Source organism: Callorhinus ursinus, unplaced genomic scaffold, assembly GCF_003265705.2.
Source record: "Callorhinus ursinus isolate GAN/ISIS: 27379988/994484 unplaced genomic scaffold, GSC_fseal_2.0 scaffold41, whole genome shotgun sequence".
Lineage (NCBI taxonomy): Eukaryota > Metazoa > Chordata > Mammalia > Carnivora > Otariidae > Callorhinus > Callorhinus ursinus.
The window spans coordinates 10,958,237-10,975,846 of record NW_027397103.1 but is presented as its reverse complement, the minus strand read 5'-3'; the positions used below and the strand labels follow the sequence as shown (position 1 = coordinate 10,975,846).

The 17,610-nt window shown below is 45.8% G+C and overlaps 1 protein-coding gene and 1 long non-coding RNA gene across 3 annotated transcripts in view; one reads left to right on the top strand and one right to left on the bottom strand.

The window, feature by feature from the left end:
* Nucleotides 1-3,386: 3,386 nt before the first annotated feature.
* On the bottom strand, nucleotides 3,387-5,521 carry LOC112837502 (uncharacterized). Its single transcript, XR_003211751.2, has 3 exons — nucleotides 5,364-5,521; nucleotides 5,074-5,153; nucleotides 3,387-4,454 (listed from the first exon to the last, which is right to left on the bottom strand). It is a non-coding gene; the product is annotated as an uncharacterized lncRNA (long non-coding RNA).
* A 9,702-nt stretch (nucleotides 5,522-15,223) lies between these two features.
* Nucleotides 15,224-17,610, top strand: part of MORN3 (MORN repeat containing 3) — a 30,019-nt gene continuing 27,632 nt past the window's right edge. For both annotated transcript variants that reach the window (XM_073881193.1, XM_073881192.1), the window contains exon 1: nucleotides 15,224-15,348. The gene's annotated coding sequence lies outside the window, so the exon portion shown is untranslated. The remainder of the gene's footprint in view (nucleotides 15,349-17,610) is intronic.

The window sequence follows — 17,610 nt, the reverse complement described above, 5'->3', positions numbered from 1 at the left end:
AGGGGGGGAGAGATAGTGACTGCTAAGGGTGTGAGGTTTCTTTTGGGGATAATGAAAATATTCTGGAATTAGATAGTGCTGATGGCTGCACAAGTCTGTGAATATACTACTGAATTGTGCACCTCAAAGAGTGAATTTTATGGTAGGTCACTCACATCTTAAAAGTTGTTATAAGTAATATATATTTTTGGGTGCCTACTATGGGCCAAGCACCATGCTAGGCACTAGGATTACAATAATGAGCAAAGCTAGATAGAGCTCTTATTCATATATATGTCATATTAAATATTACACCACACAAAAGATACTGGAAGATCATCTAAGGGAGGGCAATATAGAAGTATAGAAGCATTGAATCAATGTTGTATACCTGAAACTAATATAACACTATATGTCAATTATACTTCAATAAAATTTTTTTAATTAAAAAAAAAAAGAATTATGAGGTGAACACCTCCCATGTAACAACCCAGGTCAAGAAACAGAACACTGCCTTCCAGCTATAAAACAAGTAAGTCATTGGGGGCGCCTGGGTGGCTCCGTCGGTTAAGCATCCAACTCCTGATTTCAGCTCAGGTCATGATCTCATGGTCTTGAGAATGAGCCCCATGCTGGGCTCTGTGCCGTGTGAGGAGCCTGCTTAAGATTCTCTCTCCCTTTCCCTCAAATAAATAAATAAGTCATAGGAATATAATGTACAGCATAGGGAATATAGTTAATAATATTGTAATAACTTTGGGGCACCTGGGTGGTTCAGTCAGTTAACCGTCTGCCTTCAGCTCAGGTCATGATCCTGGGGTCCTGGGATCGAGCCCCCCATCGGGCTCCTGGCTCAGCAAGGAGCCTGCTTCTCCCTTTCCCTCTGCCCCTCCCCCTCCTCATGCTCTCTCTCTCTCTCTCTCTGTGTCTCAAATGAATAAATAAAATCTTTAAAAAAAAAAGACTCATCTATGCTGCATATGACTATAATGTTTTCACTGTTAGGATGTTTTTGTGTATGAATAGTACACAAGTGGTTTACCTTTGTTATCACTGATAAACCGTCAGGTCACTTCCTGCTCGGGATATGCAGAACAATGCTACAATGGGCTTCGTGTCTATCTATCCTGGTACACAGCCAGTTCATTGCCAAAGGCAAGATTACTCTTACCTTTAACTGCACCAGATCACACCAAAGTGTCTTCCAAAGCGGTTCACACTCCCTAAAAGAGTTCGAACCTTCTGCCTTTTTGAAGTACCTTTGAAAAGTGTATTTCATTTGGCTGATGGCTTACAAAAAATCTAAGTGTGTTTTCAGGAAAGCCGCTATCGGGCTATTTGAAATGGGGAGGAAGAGAGACACTTGGCTGCCTTAACCAAGGCCAACCTAGATCAGCCACCTGAAAATGAATAAGCTACAGAAATGCTTATTGCTGTATATGCCACTCAGAACATCCTGCTGTTTGTTTTACTACAAAAGCTAAATGAGACAATCTGGGATATGGGAATGGATTTATGATACAGAACTCTTCTTTGGAATGGCACCTAACATCATGAAATTTTCTTATCAATATTTATACTTACAGCCTGCTATGGCCTAAATGCTCTATCCCCCCAAATTCACATGTTGGAACCCCACTGCCCAGTGTGATGGTATTAGGAAGTGGGGCCTGTGGGAAGTGATTAGACCATGAGAGTGGAGCCTTCATAAGTGGGATTAGTGTCCTTATAAAAGAGACCCCACCGGGTGCCTGGGTGGCTCAGTTGGTTAAGCGACTACCTTCAGCTCAGGTCATGATCCTGGAGTCCGGGGATCGAGTCCCACATCGGGCTCCCTGCTCAGCAGGGAGTCTGCTTCTCCCTCTGACCCTCTTCCCTCTCGTGCTCTCTATCTCTCATTCTCTCTCAAGTAAATAAATAAAATCTTTAAAAAAAAGAGAGAGAGAGAGACCCCACCATGTGAGAATACAATAAGAAGTCTACAACCCAAGAGAGGGCACTTAGCTGACCATGCTGACACCCTTATTTTGGACTTTCAGCCTCCAGACTGTGAGAAATAAAATTCTATTGTTTATAATACCAGCCTGTGGTATCTTGTCACAGCAGCCTGAAGGAACTAAGGCAGAGCCTAACATTTTGAGTAAAGAATGAGGTCCTATTATTTGCAACACAATTTCAATTTCATTCATCAATATGTTAGAAGTGTAGCTATACATTGTTGCCATATATATACATATGTATATGTGTGTGTGTGTGTGTATATATATATATGTATATATGAGAAAACATTTGGCCTTCAAAGTCAAAAAATATTTATTATCTTTACAGAAAAGACTTGCCCAATGATAATTTTCCCTCTGGTTCTGGGAGGTGGGGGTCAATTTCCCTGGACAAAAGGGAAGCTCATACATTTGGAGATCTCACATCAAGGAGGAAAGGGCATTGAATTTCAGTAGCAACCAAGAATGTCCACCACAGCCACCCACCCACTCTACCTGCCCATATTATCATGGCCCAGGACATGTGTGAGTCACACAGGACAAAGTCAGTATCAAATACAGTGATTACGTCATAGGAGAAAATGAAGTAGGTTGGGGAAAGGCCCAGCTTTTCAACCATTCACTAGGGTTGAAAGGACTGACAGTTGGGGGGCCTGGCTGGCTCAGTTAGTAGAGCATGTGACTCTTGATCTCAGGGTCCTGAGTTCAAGCCCCACACTAGGTGTGGAGGCTACTTAAAAAAAAAAAGAAAAGAAAGGACAGTTATTATCTTCATAGGTCTTTTGTCATCTTTTAAAGAGGCAAAGACAATACAATTATACTTAATTCAACCATCCATTTATTCATCAAGTATTTATTAAGGACCTATTGGAAACTGTATTCATTTCCTAGGGCTGCTGTACCACAGACTGGGAGGCGTTAACATCAGAAATGTATTGTCTCACAGTTCTGGAGACTAGAAATCTGAAATCAAGGTGTCTGTAGGGGTGGTTCCTTCTGGAAGCTCAGAGAGAATCTGTTCCATGTTCCTCTTCTAGCTTCTGGTGGTGTTCCTGCCATCTTTTATATTCCTTGGCTTGTGGCAGCATCTCTCCGATCTTACTTGGCATTCTGCTTTTGTCTGTCTCTGTCCACATTTTCTCTTTGCATAAGGATACCAGTCATATCGTATTAGGACCTACCCTAATGACCTCATCTTAACTTGATCATCTGCACAGACCCTCTTCCAAATAAAATCACATTCACAGGAACCGGGGATCAGGATTTCGATGTCTTTGCGGGAAACACAATTCAACCCGTGTTTTGAGGCTTACAAGGCCACAGCATCGTTTTTTTTTTTTTTTTTTAAGATTTTTTTTGAGAGAGAAAAAAAGAAAGAGAAAGGGAGAAAGGGGGGGGGGGGGGGGGGGGGGGGGGGAGGAGGAGATGGAGAGGGAGACTCCCTGCTGAGCAGGAAGCCAGATGCGGGGTTTGATCCTAGGACCCTGGGATCATGACCTGAGCCAAAGGCAGACACTTAACCAACTGAGACACCCAGGTGCCCCAAGGCCACAGCATCCTTATACTCAGCCTTAAAGGAGTGGGAAGAAGCCAAGGAAGGAAAATAGGAAGAGGGAAATATAGGAGAGGGGAAGAGAAGAGAAAGGACGACAAAAGAGAGAAAAAGAGAAAAGTTGGAGGAGGGAGGCAGGACCAAGTACATAACTTGTGGGGCCCAGTGCAAAATGACAATGTGGGATTCCCTGCTAAAAAATTAAGAATTTCAAAATGGTGACAGCAGAGCATTAAGCCAAGCACAAGGCCCTTCTTTAGCATGAGGCCTGTGTGACTCCTCCAGGGGGAAAATGGTACTAATGGGTATACTGTGAGTCCATCTAAGGTGTCTTCATTTGGTTTTTTCACTACTTTTCTGTGTTCCTTGCAAGTCACCTATGAAGCAATTCATTCTTTCTACAGCAGGTGTATTCTTGGGTTACGACCCTTCTAAGATCCAATCTCTCAAGGAGAAAATAGTTTAGGAAGATGGTGGCTATCCAAAAGGGAAAATCTTGGGGATCCTGGGTGGATTGGTTGGTTGAGCACCCGACACTTGATTTCGGCTCAGGTCATGATCTCGGGATCCTGGGATGGAGGCCCCCTCAGATGCTTGCTCAGTGGTGAGTCTGCTTTAGGATTCCCTCCCTCTGGCTGCAGGAGCCATGTGCCCGCAGTCTCTCTCAAATAAATAAATAAACATTTAAAACAAACACAAAAGGGAATTTTTTTTTCTCCCTAGCCCCACGTAATGTCTGCGTAACTTCCTCAGAATACCCAAGAATCACTTTTCCTTTCAGTTGTTTGGATCCTTGATTAGGATTTGTAACTTGGCATGGAAGTTTCTCTGCTCACCAGCTTGACACTTCCTTAGACAGTTTTCCAGCTGCTCCCTGCTTAACCAGGTCACTGTGGTCAAAAAGTCACCTTCTGCCTCGTCCCCTGTATCAAAGCAAGTTCAAGAAAACACACAGGTTCCTGACCACCGGATTTGGTCCCAAACATCCTCAGCTTGGCATCTAAAACCTCCTCTCTCCCAGGCTACCCTACTATGTTCATAGAACACCATCTCCTATGTTCTCTGAGGTTACCCTCCCCTTTTCAGTCAAGACAGTCTCCAGAGCCACTTTACACTATCATTCCTAGTCCAAGCCCTTGCCCAGGCTAGTCCTACTCCTGAACCCCACAGTGTGATCTTTTCAAGGGCAGGGGCTGAATTATATTCATCTTTGAATCTCCAGTATCCAGGAAGGTGCACACGTATAAAACACGACATGCTTTCCACAAATGCCTATGGAATAAAGTTGATGAACTGACACAAGGGACTTCCAAAGCATTTACAATTTTTTTTAAGATTTTTTATTTATTTTTATTTGACACAGAGCCAGAGATAGTGAGAGAGAGAGCATAAGCAGGGGGAGCGACAGGCAGGCAGAGGGAGAGGGAGAAGCAGGCTTCCCGCTGAGCAGGGATCATGACCTGAGCTGAAGGCAGCCGCTTAACCGACTGAGTCACCCAGGCGCCCCAGCATTTACAATTTTAAAGATACAAAATCTCGTACCTGGATGCAGACTTGTTTCTTTTCCGCTTCTTACTGAACGCGTCTTCCAGACGGTTTCCTGTCTCCTAGGACGAACGTTTCTGTGGGCAAGAACATGTTCCTCTTTAATTTTTTGTCATAATACTTGTTTTCAAACTAGGCACCTAGGAGGCATTCAAAGCTCCCTGAGTCCTGAAGCCTTCTTTCTAGAAGGTAAAATTCATAGGGAAAAAAAGGAAACTTCGGGGGAAATCCTCCCTTCCCTAAAACCTGCATTTAACATACATGTAAACAGAATAATCTTGTAAAACCTTTTTTAGATGCACAAGTAAGTTCTCTGTGATCACATTCTGGTCTTTACATTTCTAGGTTCACTAGTTCTGCAGCAGGGCATCTCGGACAGCGCCCCAACTCTGCTTTCCATTCAGTTAGCATTTGCCGCGTTTTCTCCCTCCGCCCTTTAGGCTTCGGAATACGACCCGCCCACTTCCGTCAGGGGCGCCCTCAGCGCAGGCGCAACTCCAGACGCCACTCTACAACCCCTCGTTCTAGTGCTGATGTACGCGCATGTGCAAAAAGGGGCGGGCGGGTCAATAGCGCGGGAGAATGTAGGCCCGCCGAACTCGCGCGACTGTCTCCGCCCACCTAAATAGGAGGGCGGAGCCGACTGCCCGCTCCAGGTTCAGGCAGCGCACGCGCATTTGAGAACAGGAACGTGGCGAGGGAATGAGGGCGAGCTTTTACGCATGCTCATTTAAATGAGGCCTGAAGCTTTTCACGTCAGCTTCGTCTGCGGCCTCCTTTCCGTCTTAACCCTCCTCTGACGTTTAAAGGGCCAGAGCCTTTTTCCACCCAATTGATTTTTAAAAAGTTAAGCATTTATGGAGAGTCTTAGTATGTGCGGGGCCCAACTTATATTGTCTCCTCTGTGCATTTTCCAGTTTTTCCTTTTGTAGAAATTACGTTAGTATTTATATTTTTCATAAATTTCTTCCCTTGCCCCAAGTGTACTGTTCCCTTGGTGGCAATTCTCTGAAATGAGAGTCAGTGTGATGTTCTGGGCAGGTCTTCCTAGGTTAAGGGGTCTGAAATTGAATCCTCGCTCGGCCACTTCCTTGGTCTTCTACTCTGGATAGGTTATCTAATTTCTGTGAACCTGAGGTTGCTGACTCTTTAAAATGAGCATAAGGATTCCTACCTATCTCAAAGGATTGTTATGAAAAGTACTTAAAAAAAAGTATGGGGGCGCCTGGGTGGCTCAGTGGGTTAAGCATCTGCCTTCGGCTCAGGTCATGACCTCAGGGTCCTTGCTCAGCAGAGAGTCTGCTTCTCCCTCTCCCGCTGCCATTCCCCCTGCTTGTGTTCTCTCTCTCTCTGTCAAATAAATAAATAAAAATTTAAAAGTAATAAAAAAATTAAAAAATGTAAAGTACCAAGTACTATGCCTCACACCAGCTATATGTTAAATAAATAAATGGTAGTCATTAAGTGGAATTAATTCAGTCAGAAAATAGTTTTATAGTTTCTGTAACATAAGTCCAGATGGTTTTTCAAGAGGATTTACCTAATTGCCCGGATGGCTAGCAGTATATAATGGTGCCTCTTTCCCCACAGTGCTGCCAATATCACAGACCATCATTTTTACACATTTTTCCTAGTCTAGACAGTATGTAATGGTATGGCAGTGTTATTTTAACTTTCATTTCTTTAATTGCTAGTGAGGCTGTGCATTTTTCTTGGGGATGATTTATTAGCTGTGTTTGTTTGCCAAACAACTATTTTCAAACCCTGTAATTTCTAGCAGCTTATCCTTGCAGACATTAGGTTAGGTTCTGATAGAGAATTTTGCTGACCAATTAAAAAAAAAAGAAAGAAAGAAAAAGAAAAAAAAGGACTTGACAGAGAGAGAGAAATAAAACTTTCCAAGGACGGGATAGTGACAAAAGATAAGAGCTCATCCCCAAAGCAGCACTGTCCTGTAGAACTTTCTATGATAAAGGAAATGTTCTGTATCTGCAATGTCCCATATGGTAGCCAGTTGCCACATGTGCCTACTAAATACTTTGAATATGATTGGTGTGACTGAGGAATTTTTGTTTTTTTTAATAATTTTTTATTGTTATGTTAATCACCATACATTACATCATTAGTTTTTGATGTAGTGTTCCATGATTCGTTGTTTGTGCATAACACCCAGTGCTCCACGCAGAATGTGCCCTCTTTAATACCCATCACCGGGCTAACCCATCCCCCCACCCTCCTCCCCTCTAGAACCCTCAGTTTGTTTTTCAGAGTCCATCGTCTCTCATGGTTTGTCTAGGAGGAATTTTTATTTTTAATTCAACTTAAATTTCCATAAAAATAGCCACCTCCTTGATAGAGCAACCCTAGAGATTAGGAAAGAAGGAGAGAAAGCAAGGGAAAAGAGGAGCCCTACAGAGTCGGAAGTGGCCTCATTTATGTGAAGGGACTCAGGGTGCCTGGCTGGCTCAGCTGGTAAAGTTTGAGCCCCATGCTGGGTGTAGAGATTACTGAAAAATAAATAAATAAAAATCAATCAATCGATCTCTTTTTTTTAAAGATTTTATTTATTTCTTTGAGACAGAGAGCACAAGGGGGGTGGAGGATCAGAGGGAGAGGGAGAGGCAGACTCCCAGCTGAGCAGGGAGCCCAATATGGGGCTTGATCCCAGGACCCCGAGATCATGACCTGAGCTGAAGGCAGAAGCTTAACCGACTGAGCCACCCAGGTGCCCCTAAATAAATCTTTTTTAAAAAAATAAAGGGGGGACGCCTGGGTGGCTCAGTCAGTTAAGCGTCTGCCATCAGCTTGGGTCATGATCCTGGGGTCCTGGGATGGATCCCACATCGGGCAACTTGCTCAGTGGGGAGCCTGCTTCTCCCTCTGCTGCTCCCCCTGCTTGTTCTCTCTCTCTGACAAATAAATAAATAAAATATTTTTTAAAAATATGACTGGGGGCGCCTGGGTAGCTCAGTCGGTTAAGCAGCTGCCTTCAGCTTGGATCATGATCTCAGGGTCCTGGGATCAAGCCCCACATCGGGCTCGTTGCTCATCCGGGAGCCTGCTTCTCCCTTTCCTTCTGCCTGCTGCTCCCCCTGCTTGTGCTCTCTCGCTCTATCTCTCTCTGTGCCAAATAAATAAATAAAGTCTTTTAAAAAAATACAAAGGGACTCAAACTGGACTTTTGGCATTGTTCCTGAGAGAGACAGTCCCAGAGACCACCAGTCTTGACAAGAAGGGTGTGTTCGGTTTGCAAAAATCTATCAAGCTATACATTGATGATATTCCCACTTCTCTATATGGATTTTACACTTCAATAAAAAGTTAAACAATGTTTGCTGCTCTTTGTATTACACTCTTTAGGCATTTCTGTCTCTGATTTTTAATTTGGCCGAATGGAAAATGAAAAAGAATGAACGGTGGCCAGTGACTCACTCTGGATGTGTAAGAGCCCCTAGAGGGCGCTCATCCTGCATCGGAGACTTTTTTAAAAAGCACTTTAGGGCCACCTGGGTGGCTCAGTCGTTAATCATTTGCCTTCGGCTCAGGTCATGATCCCAGGGTCCTGGGATCGAGCCTGGCATCGGGCTCCCTGCTCAGCGGGAGGCCTGCTTCTCCCTCTCCCACTCCCCCTGCTTGTGTTCCCTCTCTCTCTGTGTCTCTCTCTGTCAAATAAATAAATAAATAAATAAATAAATAAACAAACAAATAAATAAATATATCTTTAAAAAAATAATAAATAAATAAAAAGCACTTTATTAGAGAGAACTCAGGTATCATACAATTCACCATTTCAAGTGTACGATTCCGTGGTTTTTAGTATGTTCACAGTGTTATGCAGCCATCATCACAGTCAGTTTTAGAATATTTTAGAATATTTTCACCCGCCCCCCGAAAGAAAGACCCTTTCCCTTAACTATCACCCTCCTAACCCCTCGTCTTCCCTCCCAAGTAACCACTCATCTACTTTCCGTCTCTGTAGATTTGCTTATTCTGGATATTGTGTCTGGCTTCTTTCACTAAGCACAATGTTTTCAAGGTTCACACAGGCTGCAGCTTGTCTCAGTGTTCCCTTTTTATGGTTGAATAATATTCCATTATATGGACAGATGACATTTTGCTTATCCATTCATCTTTTGATGGACATTTGAGTTGTCTCAAACTTTTGTTGATTACGTGCTCTAGAGACTTTTGCCGGTCCTGACGGGAGGGTCCTTCCTGCCACTTCTGGGAGATTGAGACCCAGATTACTCAACCCCCGAAGACCCCAGTCTCATTTTATTTAGGTGGTGCTCTCAGGAGTGGACTGCAGTGTGAATGCCCCCTCTAGAGTTGACAACTCAGCAACTGTTGGGTGAAATCTGCAAGGATTTCTTGAGAGGGCAGAGCCTCCAAGCTTTCAGCCAAAGCTTTATGCCCAGGAAGGTGTAAACAGGACCATGCCTCCCCAAGGGGATGTTTATCTTTGGGTGTACGGAGAAGACCATACATACGTGGTCTGGAGACCTCAGACCATGCAGGAGTGCTCTCTTCACCCCATGCTTTACAAAAGATCCTTGAGAAGAGCCCAGCTAAATTCTAGTCTGACAAGTAATTATCAGAAGGGTATTTGGAACAGGAGCCCTCAAGCTTGATGCTCTTGGCACTTCGGTATTGGGGAGTGGCCAGTCCATAGCTCCTACTCAGGAGTTTGAAAATAATGCTACCAGATCCTGACCCCATAGGGAGAACAATCTCATAGATTCGTAACCTGCCCATCCAGCTGGCCTGCAGAGGCAGATAAACCTTAACCTGCTCCACATTCTTCTCCAGAGGACGGTTCTAGCTTCCCTGAGCCAGGATCTGATTAGGGGCTGTGAAAGCGCTCCTTGCAGTGGTGGGACTAGGGCTCAGGCTGTGTCTTAGCCTGACCTAGGGAGAGAGGAAATTCTAGATCATGAGGCGCCACTCAGCAGGTGGCAGGGTGGTTCTGGATAAAACCACAAGCCAAGGAACAGTTTGCACTAGGATACAGCCTACTGGGACTGCTGGCCAGGCGTCTGAGAAGGAGAGGAGAATATTGTGAGAGAACCACAGCCATCAGTAGCATGACTGGCCAGGGGCGGACTCCAGACCCTAGCTGGGCCACTCATGAATTTGGGATTGGAATTCAGAAAGAGCCAATTAATTTCTGTGAGTGGTTATATAACTGAGGTGATATATATATGGGGCAGCTGTTTTCCACCAGAAGAAGGAGAAAGCTGAATGAAGGAGACACACAGAGACATGGAGAGCCCAAGAGAGAGGAAGAGGCTGGCTTTGCTGTTGACAGCTTTCCAACACTCTTGTATCCTTAATACATTTCCTTTATGAGGTAGTACAAGATGGCATCTCTAGTTGCAACCAAAAGAAACTTGGATGAGAAAGAATTTACACAGGGCAAGTTCTGTGTCCATCAGTTACCCTCTGCTGAGAGAGAGACATGCACCCAACAAATTAATTATAAATGATGCAACGAGTGTGGAAATCAGAGCAGAAGTCCAATTCCAAAAACAAAAAAAAACAAAACAAAACAAACAAAAAGTCCCATTCCAATTGGAACAAAGCAATGAAGGAGAGTCCACTGGTAACCAAAGAAAAGCCCATCAAAACAAGATTTTTCTTCTGAGATTGCTAAAGAGATTTAAAAACAGTAATACTCAGGGGAGCGTGGGTGGCTCAGTTGGTTGAGCGACTGCCTTCGGCTCAGGTCATGATCCCAGGGTCCTGGGATGGAGCCCCACATTGGGCTCCCTGCTCAGTGGGGAGCCTGCTTCTCCTTCTCCCTCTGCCACTCCCCCTGCTTGTGTACACATGCTCTCTCTCTCTCTGTCAAATAAATAAATAAAATATTAAAAGGAAAAAAAAGAACTCAAAGTGCTCATATATTTTGACCCATAATTCTGCCCTTAGAGATCTGTCCTAAGGAAATAAGCAGCAATGTGCACTCACATTTATGTGGAAGAACATTAATCAGATCAACATTTATAATGGAAAACATTGGAAATATATTTAATGCCCATCTACAGGAGCTTGGTGAACAAAACACTACTCAGAAGTTAAAATGGTATTCTCAAACATGTTTCAACATGGAAAAAATTCTGCCATTCTTTGGGTTAGTGGTGTGTTTTCTGTGGTCACAAGTTGACTCCAGTTTTGTAAAAAAGAAAAAAAAAACAGATATAATAATATTTATATGATTTGTTAAGGAAGTGCTCCCTGGAGAAACTGGTTAATAGATGGGGGAAGGAGCGTAGGAAAGAAGCCAAGTGAGTGCAGCCTGATCCCACAGGGACGTCTAAAGCAAAAATCACTTCAACAAATACTTTATGAATCTGCTTACATGGGGTACCCAGAACAGGCAAATTCACAGAGACAGACAGTAGAATAGAGGTTATGAGGTGCTGGAGAAGAGGGAATGAGGGGTTATTATGTAATGGGTATAGAATTTCAGTTTGGGATGATGAAAAAGTTCTAGAAACAGATAAATGGTTGGTGGATGGGTGGCGGTTGAGCAATATTTTGAATGTACTAATGCCACTGAACTGTACACTTAGAAATGATTAAATGGCAACTTTTATGTTACATATGTATTACCACAATAAACAAAAAATAATACACATACAAGGGGAGCCTGGTGGCTCAGTCGTTAAGCGTCTGCCTTCAGCTCAGGTCATGATCCCAGGGTCCTGGGATAGAGCCCCGCATTGGGCTCCCTGCTCCGCGGGAAGCCTGCTTCTCCCTCTGCCGCTCCCCCTGCTTGTGTTCCCTCTCTCGCTGTCTCTCTTCATCAAATAAATAAATAAAATCTTAAAAAAAAATTACACACACAAAAAGAAAAAAATTACACCTGCTTTGTTTGGTCTTGAAGCCAGGGTCTTCACACTCCTGTACTGATCATTATCTACAGGCCACCCTGGAAGGGCATCAATACCCAGGCATTTCCAGTTCTCTGCCCCATGAAGTGGCTCCAGTAGCTGAAGGGCAATCCTCAGAAGAGCCAGAGCCATAAGAAGCTGAGCACATAAAACCAGGGGATGCACACACACAACCAGTAAGAGAGCTCTGAGAGGCTCAGGGTGGCCCCCTCAGTGTCTGCTATACCCAGTCTCAGGTCACTTGCACCAGCAAGTTACGTATTTTCGGTATTATCAGTCACCTGACCACACTATAGCAATCCGTCAGAGTCTAGGTAGAAAACCAAACTCCATGCCAGGTAGTTGGACAAAGGGAATTCAGTGGGAGGGAATTTGTTACAAAGTTGTGCGGGGCACCTGGGTGGCTCAGTTGGTTAAGCATCTGCCTTCAGCTCGGGTCATGGTCCCGGGGTCCTGGGATTGAGCCCTGCATCGGGCTCCCTGCTCCGTGGGGAGTCTGCCTCTCCCTCTCCCTCTGCCCCTGTTTGCGTTCTCTCTCTCAAATAAATAAATAAATCTTAAAACAGCAACAACAACACAGTGATAGTCAATGTGAGCAAAGGCAAAAGTGGGAGAAAAAACAGATACTCTTATTCTGTGGATGGAATTAATACAATCATTTTGGAGGGGAATTTGGTGTTATATATTAAGAACTTAAAGTGCAGAGCACCTGGGTGGCTCAGTCGGTTAAGCATCTCCCTTCGGATCAGGTCATGATCTCAGGGTCCTGGGATCGAGTCCTGCATCCGGCTCCTTGCTCGGCGGGGAGCCTGCTTCTCCCTCTCCCTCTTCCTGCTGCCCCCCCCCCCCCCCATGGGCTCACTCTCTCTCAAATAAATAAATAAATAAATAAATAAATAAATAAATAAATCTTAAAAAAAAAAAGTGTGGGGCACACTGAAAGAGCTTTAGGGGAAAAGACGGTCCCAATATGAGCAGTGGAGGAAAGCCACTATGATACATGGGCGGAAGGGACAAAGGGAGGAGGTGGTGACAGAGCCCAGGGCCAGACCTGTGTGGCAGGAGAGGTAGCCAGATACGCTCTCTGCCCCAGAGACACCATCTGAGGCAGAGAGAAATAGGAATAACTACCCCAACTTCTCCCTTCCCCCCTGTCCGCCTCTCAGTCTCCTGCAAGCGTCTCCCATTGGCTGAAGGCAGCCAGAAGTGAACTGACCAGAGACCTGAGAAAAATGAAGCTGGCAGGATGCAGCCCTCTGCTAAACAGAGCAGAGCAGGGGAAAAGGGAAGAATGGATCTGAGAACAGAACAGCCAATGACCAGCACAGGTACCATTCTTCTATTCAATAAATACATCCTAAGTGCACCCTATGTGCCAGGACTCTGCTAGGTATTGGGGGTGATAAAGAGCCCACAGAGAGAGAGCACAGTTTTGGGCAAGAAGATAGAAGTGCTTCTATACAGCAGAAGGAAGCTTCCACCCCAAGAATTCTGCCTCTAGCCCCTACTGTACCTTGGTGCAAATCAGAAAAATGTGCCCCTCCAGGAGGACCCAGCCCCTTGGGCATACAGCCTGGCAAACAGCCGGGGCAAGCTGCGTAGTCCTGGGCAGGACACGATTTCCACAAACAGCCCTAGAGATTCTGCTTTGTCTCTAGCAGGAATCCCTAACCTGAAGGCTCCTGGAGCAAGAGTCAGTAAAATCACATCATCCAATCATTCATTTGACAAATACTTGTTGAGCAACTACTAGGTGCCGGGCAATTCACCTAGGTCCTAGGGAGACAGCAGTGAAAAAACACAGAAACTTCTCCGACTTCAAATATGGCAACCTGCCAATAATTGTCCACTATAGGCAGAGATTGTAACAGGTGTTCATTGTACTATTATTATGCTTTTCAGTGTGTTTGAAATTTTTCACTTAAAAGTTGGAAGAAAAAAATCTTTGCCTTCAAAAAGACAGACAATAAATTTGTGTATACGCACACACATATACAGTGGTGTCACACCACATGAAACAGGAATGAGGCCAGGAAGACAGGAAGCAGGAAAATGGGTTGTGAAGTATATATGGAGATTCCAGTTTTATTTATTTATTTTTAAAGATTTTATTTCTTTATTTGATAGCACAAGTAGGCAGAGCGGCAGGCAGAGGGAGAGGGAGAAGCAGGCTCCCCCACTGAGCAGGGAGCCCGATGTGGGGCTCGATCCCAGGACCCTGAGATCATGACCTGAGCCGAAGGCAGACACTTAACGACTGAGCCACTCAGGCGCCCCAAGATTCCTGTTTTAAATAGGGTGGTCCAGGGGCACCAGACTGGCTCAGTTGGTAGAGCATGTGACTCTTGATACTGGTGTCGAATTCAGGCCCCAAATTGGGCATAGAGTTGTTTTTTTTGTGGGCATAGAGATTATTTTTTAAAAAAGGGTGGTCCAGAAACTCCTTACTGAGATGATTTCTGAATAAAATCTTGAAGAAGAGGAAGGAATGATCTAGACTGCTGTCTGTAGGAAGCGATGTCCTGGCAGAAGGCACAGATGAGACAAAGCCCTGAGGCAGGAACATGCCCAGCATTTTCCAGGAAGAGCAAGGAAGCAAGTGTGTGGCTGGAGCAGAGTGAGACTGGGTGCCAGAAGTAGGGGACAGGGCCATAGAGGAAAGGGGAGGGAGGTGGGCAGATGACGGGGGAACTCTGAAGGTCCTTGCAGGGACTGTAGCTTTTACTGAGTGACGGGGGGCCACTGTAAGGATGTGAACCAAGGAGATGAGTGAGCAGTGACATGGGCTGACTTGGGTGTCTAAAATACAAGCATCTTCACGGGGTGGAGGGTCTGCACAGCTTCTCTCAGATTCTTAAAGGTGTCTAGTAGACCCCCCCCACCCCACAAGACTAAGAATCAGAGTGACGTTGGTTTTCCCTTCACATTTTGCCGCTTTGTCTTCGAAACACGGCAGGGAAGCCTATAACCCTTTCCAGTCTGCTTGGGGTGCTGTATTTGCCCCGGGGACCCCCAGATGGGGAGGGCAATAGCCACCCCGGGCACACCGGGGCCCACGCTCCGCGGATATCGAGTCTTCGGGCTCGCCCCCCAGCCTTTTGGCCACCAGGCCGATGTACCAGGCACTCGACCTGCACAGGCCCTGAGACGTCCTTCCCCACGCCCCCGATTGTGCACCCTTCCCGCCGCGCCGCAAACTCACCGTCTCCGCAGGAAGGGGCGGGCTCTGCCGGCGGCTTTGCTGGGGCCTCGCGTTGCCATAGCGACCCCAGCCGGGCCGGGGACGCCCGAGCCAGCGCTGCGCTCGGTTACTGAGGAGGGAGGCTGCGACCCCATCGCTCCGGTCCACCGGGCTGCGGATCCAGGCACCGCCCCGCAGGTGAGCTGGCGCAGGTGGGTGGGGTGGGGGCTCGGGATGGCCCCCCAGCCGTCTGGGCCCCGTTCCTCCGCCTTCCATTGCGGTTAATTTATTATTTGGAATCAAAACAACCGGGCAGAGTCCCTGTCTTGCCTCACAAGGCTTTCTTTTCCTATCGGTAGCTCACGTATTGAGACCGCAAACTCCTCCTGAGCAGAACCCTTGCTCCCAAGAAAGAGTGGGACAGAGGATGATTTTATATTACACTGATGAGGCATTAAGTAAACACCCAATGACATCGTAAAAAAGTTATTAGGTTCTAGATTCCCTTACACTTCTGAGTAAACCAAAGAGAAAGTGTCATTTCGGGGCTAACAGGGCATTAACACCTTTCTGAACATTTGCTAATCTCAACTGTAAGCCACAGTATCTAGCTAAGACTTAAGGTGGTTTCTTTATAGTATTTTTATTTTTACGGTGCCTTCCCCTTATGGTATCTGATACTGGTTTTCCGTTTTTTTTTAAAGATTTTATTTATTTATTTGACAGAGAGAGAGGTAGTGAGAGCAGGAACACAAGCAGGGGGAGTGGGAGAGGGAGAAGCAGGCTTCCCGCCAAGCAGGGAGCCCGACGCAGGGCTCGATCCCAGGACCCTGGGATCATGATCTGAGGGGAAGGCAGATGCTTAACGACTGAGCCACCCAGGTGCCCCTGGTTTTCCATTTATAGTAATGACATGTAGTTTCTTTCTTGGATACATATTATTGATTTTTTTAAAGTGAATTAATTTACATACAAAGATTCATCGTTGTGCAGGTGGTACTAAGAAACGGGAGGAAAAAAAGAAAAACATTAAATTTAGGATCTGAAACTGTTTCTTTCCTCCTAGCTTTTGCCCTTGCTGTTTTCTTTGCCAGGAGTGACTTACCCTGTTCCTAGGCATGATTGTCAAAATATATGCCAGCCAGTGTGGTTGATCAGCCTGTTCAGACTCCTGGAGACCCTGCTATAGCCCAACAGCAGGAACTCCTTCATGTGCAGGTCCAGTCAAAATGAAAAAGGGGGCCCTCACTCATAAAGTATTAAGAATTTAAAAACAGTGACAGCAAAGGAGTAAACCAAGCACAGGCCCTTCTAAGGGTGGGCCCTGTTCGACTGCACAGGTTGGTACACCTGTGAGGCTGGCCCTGTGTGGGTGAATGCCTGGAACACCATGATCTGAAACCTGCTTAGCCCAGAGGTCATTCTAATTGGTCAGCACCTCTCATGCTAATGGTTAAATATTTCACTCCAGCCCCTGCTGCTAGCACCGCTTGGCGTGTGTGTGTGTGTGTGTGTGTGTGTGTGTGTGTGTGTGTGTCCCCCAAACCCATGGAGCAGGACAGATGGTATTTGCTGAGGGGAAACAGATCCCCATGATTTGGAGGAGACCATCTTTATCACCTTGCAGGAGCCCCATGGGAACAGACAGATAGACATGAATGTCTGCACTGGAGATCTTGGGGACATGAAGAGCACAGGTGGGGGGCTCCCAGACCAAGGAGAGACCCTAGACCACCCGAAGTTTCTCTGCAACCCCATCAGGCACAGCGGGGAGGAGAGCCCTGGTCTGATGGAAAAACCTAACCAGGTAATAAGGCCGACAAGTAGAGTTTCTGGGCAGAGTCTCCGGCCATCCTCGTATTCCTGGGACTGTCCCAGTTTCAGCACTGAAGTCCAAGTTCCTAGGAAACCCCTCAGTTCTAGGCAAACCCAGACAGTTGGTCACCTAGAGGTAGTATCTTTAGTTGGTGGGTTCCCCTGACAGCTTCTTTACTTTTAATTTTTAAAAAAAATTTTAAAGATTTTATTTATTCATTTGAGAGAGAGAGAGAGAGAGAGAGAGAACAAGTGGAGGGCAGAGGCAGAGGGAGAAGCAGCCTCCCCGCTGAGCAGGGACTAGACCCCAGGACCCTGGGATCATGACTCGAGCCGAAGGCAGACGCTTCACTGACTGAGCCACCCAGGTGCCCTTTTTTTTTTTTTTTAAGATTTTAATTATTTATTTGACAGAGAGAGTGAGAGAGCACAAGCAGAGGGAGCAGCAGTGGGAGAGGGAGAAGCAGGCTCCCCACTGAGCAAGGAGCCTGATGTGGGGCATCCTTCCCAGGACCCTGGGATCATGACCTGAGCCAAAGGCAGACGCTTAAGGACTGAGCCACCCAGATGCCCCTCCCCTGACACCTTCTAAAGCCGGCCCTGGGGCGCCTGGGTGGCTCAGTCGTTAAGCGTCTGCCTTTGGCT